Raw genomic sequence first — 4,586 nt, 5'->3', positions numbered from 1 at the left:
TCAATTCGTCTCAGAAAGTCTGACAACCTCTCTCCAGGGTGTTGCTGCATGGATCTGAAAGCTATATAAACATCTTCTCCAGATTCAGTGGACCCAAAGGCCTTTTCCAATGCTGTTAGGTAGTCATCAGGGGTGGCATCAGGATCGTTACTGCGAACAGCCTGAGCTATATCCAAGGCTGGGCCTCTCAAACATTCGATAATTCATCTTCTTTTCTCTCGACGGGGAAGTTCACTTTCGTCGATCATCAGGCGTGCTTGGTCTAGCCAGGTGTCAAGGCTCTCCTCTCCAGCAGGGGTGGGGAGAACACCTGAGAAGACTCGTAGTTGCCTGAATGCATGGCCCTCGTAGGGTCTGGTGGTCTTCTCAATATATAAACATCCTGGCACAAATATTAAAAGGCGTATATAATGAGGCATTCACATTATGATCTCTCCCTCCAACATTCTACGAGGCCTTGGTATCTGTAATACCTAAAAAAGACAGGGATACAGCAGATCCTACAGATTACAGACATCTGAGTTTAATTAACCTGGATTGCAAAATTTTAACCAAGATGTTTGCCTTACGTCTGGAAAGTGCATTACCAAGCATCATACACCCTGACCAAGTGGGATTTAATAAAAACAGGTCATCCACAGACAATATGAGAAGACTTTTACACTTGATGTGGTCCAGTAGGACAGGAACGGATCTGGTGGTTGCCCTCTCACTTGATGCTGAGAAGGCATTCGACCGGGTTCAATGGGAATTTTTGTTTTCAGCCTTATCACATTTTGGATTCGGACAAACATTTATTAGCTGGATCAAAACATTATGTAAGAGCCATTTTCATTGGTTTGGTTGTAGGACACAAATTGTCCACTGGTGGCACTGGTGGGCATATGAGTGAAGTTTATATAGGTAGGAACCTTTCAGCAGGTAACTAGGGGTGCTGTTAAGTGAAGGAGCACAAACAGGTTTGACCGCATCAAATTGCTACAGTGCGCAACGCTCATGTGGATTATGAAATGTTTGTTAATGGAGCTTGATGGACACATTGTTTCTTGCACGGTGACATGAAGAACTTTGTGATCAATAAATGCCCAGCACAACGGTGACTATTGGAGTCTGTGATTTCAACAAAAGACTACTGAGCTGTGTCAGGTAGAAGAGAGCGTGTCAGCTAGTTTACTAGCTATAGATTGTTTGATTGTTTAAGTCCGCATAGCAGCCCCCTCAGTGGCTTTAAGTTTTAGGCTTAGCCATTATATATAAAGTCAAAACTAGGCTCAAACAAAGGAAACTGGAGGAGTTTTCATCTCGGCCGCGTCAAGGTAGGAAGCGGCTGGAAATGGAAAGCTTTTCACCGAGTCAGGTGTAGCATCCAGCTGATCAGCGAGAGGTCGGGCGGCGGATGGTGTACAATGTAGCGGGGTGTAGCCTACCACGTTTCAACCATCGGATCAAGATCCCATTCAACTGCGCCAGGAAAGGAGCTGCTCTTCAAATGCCGGACAGCGGAGTCATTCACAGGGGTTGGAAGGGTTGGAAGGTATGAGTAGCGCTACACTATCAATGGCCATTTTTGTTTGTGTGCACACTAGTCATAAATCCAATGCATTGGTGGTCAAAGACAAATTACAATTGACTTTGTGAAGTACTGGATTGAGCTGAACAATGGATACGCGTGAATTCGTGGACAGGCCCGATCCTATTGCGCAATCGGCTGAAACCAACATTAGCGCGAATGACTGTGATACACAAGGAGAAAAAAGGGAAAAAAGTGTTGTGAAATTAACTGCTAAAGCACATATTGAAAGGTTGGAAAGGTAACAGAGTGACAGGAAAGCTAAGCTAAATAAGGCTAGTAATTTGAGGATAAAGCTACAAGAGCTTAAACAAGAAAGCGATAATAAATTAGAGATAAAATGTGCTCTTGATGATCTGGTAAATGTGTGTGTTGAAGTAAAATGTATTCATGATTCGTTAATGGGTTTGCTACCAGATGATGAAAGGGAAAGTCATAACATATGGTTCAAAGCAAAAATGTTATGTAACAATGATCTTATTTCTAATGTGAAAATGTGGGTAACGGGTTCTGAGCAGCATGGAAATCAGGTTGACAATAATGACGTTGGTGATGATGAGGATGATAAAATAAATCCAGAGGACAGTGTTTCAAATGTTTTAAGTAAGCACACAAGTAAAAAAAGTGTGTGCAGTGGAAAATCAAGTACTGCTTCCTCTGCCAGAGTCAAGGAAGAGGCAGACAGAGCTGCACTGCTCGTTCGCATGGAAGCTTTAAAAAAAAAAATACAGGTTTTGGAAGAGCAACAGCAAAAGCTAAAAAATGCAAAGGGAACAGCTGGAGCTGGAAGCTTTGCTAGAAGCATCTACTGCTAAATTAGCAGTTTTGCAGGCCTCAGACGGACAAAGTGTTTCAAGGACATCATCAAATGCTATGAATTCCTACCTAAAAAAGGCACAAAGAAAGGAAGCAAGTGAGCTGAATGCAATGGCAAAGGAGTACCAGCCAGTTCAGCAAAACAAACCACAATCAAGTAAAGATTGGTTATTGCCAGCAACTAACCCAACACCAAATGCACAGGAGCCACAGGAGGCAAGTTGGCAACAAAAAACTCAATCAAAGGAGTGGAAGTGTGGCGAGTGGGACTCATTTGGTGTGGAGCGCCTTTTTGGCCCGCTCAACACCCAGACCCAAGGAAGACACCGGCAACGCCACCCGGGGAATTTCACCCCGAGAATAGGATTTGACTAATAAAAAAATTAAACCACCAAAATACAGAAAGCACACAGATTCAATTTATACATGAAGCCAGAGATGTAGTTCCATCAAAAACAATGATTTTATTAATACAATTACTAAAACATCAAATATAAAATACTATTTAAAATACCAGACCTACTAAATGTGGGAAATAAGTGCTGAGGCCTTACCGGTGGAGGGACAGGGTCAAAGGGTGTGGGGTCTCAGTGAAGGATCACCCCAGTCACACGTGAGCACGCACACACACACACACACACACAGTGGTGAAAAACTCAAAATAAACCAAGGGGGAAAACACAGCACACAGGAGGGAGACACCACCACCGGGGACACCGACATCACCACCTTCGGCACTCAGCACCTATAGGAGAAGAACATTCAGTTATTGGGGGGGGGGGAATAAATCAAACCAAAAATAAATGAAAAACAACTTCAATCTAAGGCAAATCTAGGCAGCAAAGGTGTCTAAATAGCTGCCTAGAGCCTAATAAATAACCAAAATTAACAAATAAACCATAAAGGTCTCAACAAAAATGAAAGTCGTTATCATAACTTAAACAGAAATAAAAATCAACCAAAGATCACTTAATCCGAGCTGCCTGGAGCCAAACAAAAGATTAACAGATAAATCATAAAGTTTCAACAGAAATGAGTCTTTTATCAGGACTTAAACAAAAAGAAATATAAATTAACCAAAAATCACTTAATCATAATTTAACAAATAAACCCATAAACATAAACCCCAATCTCCATACACATTAGTAAGCACGGGCAAGCCAAAGAAAGGCAAAGCTATCGTCCGTGTCACGATCACTCAAATACAGCCCTGTCGGACACTTTGGGCAACAGATCCTGGCGCTGAAAGGCGCGTAGAGGCGTTCAAAGCCTGGCGTGAGCTTGTGTGGTTACAACCCGTTGACAGTGGTTGAGACAAAACAGCAGCGTGGCAGGGAATGGAGGGGCTAGTGCAGATACCAGCGCAAGCGAAGCAATTTTACAACCCTGGTGTGCACAAAAACCAAATTCAGTAACTGTTTATGATTAAAGAAAATACACGCGATGCCACTGGTATACATACATACCCGTCAAGGAGCTTTGCACCAATACACCGACAGTGCCGATAGTACAGCTACACAGAGCCTACAATAAAACGGCCGATTACTTAAACACTCATTTATTGAAATATTCAAAGAGGAGAAAGATTTGTCCAACCTACCAGCAGCAACACTCAACCCGGTTCCGTTACAGGAAGGATCGGGTTTGTAACAGGAAGACACTGCAAAAGACAATACACGCTGTAATGCCCATCTTAACACAAACGAGGCCTTTAGGTAACAAACAAATAAGCACGCTGCATTACCTGTTGCACAACCGTGACTGCACCACGCAAAAGGACCCAAAGCGGAAATGTGCTTCCAGCAACAAAGAGTAAAAGTGTCAAGAGGTTAAACCCCCTGCCTATATAGCATGCAGTTACTTCCTGATTGGTCCAGAGAGAGTGAGTGTGATTGAAACCACCTGCGACCAATCAACCTGCTACAGAAGGAACCACAAAACTGTGTTTATCCTCATAATTCACAACAGTACAGTAACACGGATCAACAGTTACAACCCTCTTTGCTTCACGCTCAGCCAGCAAATAAAAGGCATCCTACTCGGTGTAATCTGCGGCTAGAGGATGAAATTCAGCCATATCTGTTCAATGCTCAACTAGTGGAGGACAAACATCTTGGATATATTTGCACCATTATGAAAAAGCAAAATGAAATTACAAATGCCCTTGTTCAACAGCAACGTTTAATGGTATTGCCTGCCA

General features: G+C 42.8%; 1 long non-coding RNA gene across 1 annotated transcript; it reads right to left on the bottom strand.

Moving 5' to 3' along the window:
• Positions 1 to 2,864: 2,864 nt before the first annotated feature.
• LOC120553110 lies at positions 2,865 to 4,038 on the bottom strand. Its single transcript, XR_005638102.1, has 3 exons — positions 3,987 to 4,038; positions 3,853 to 3,910; positions 2,865 to 3,772 (listed from the first exon to the last, which is right to left on the bottom strand). It is a non-coding gene; the product is annotated as an uncharacterized LOC120553110 (long non-coding RNA).
• Between the last annotated feature and the right edge of the window lie 548 nt (positions 4,039 to 4,586).

Source organism: Perca fluviatilis, chromosome 2 (genome assembly GCF_010015445.1).
Source record: "Perca fluviatilis chromosome 2, GENO_Pfluv_1.0, whole genome shotgun sequence".
Lineage (NCBI taxonomy): Eukaryota > Metazoa > Chordata > Actinopteri > Perciformes > Percidae > Perca > Perca fluviatilis.
Note: the sequence above shows the minus strand (reverse complement) of the source record. Positions and strands in the feature narration are given on the sequence as shown.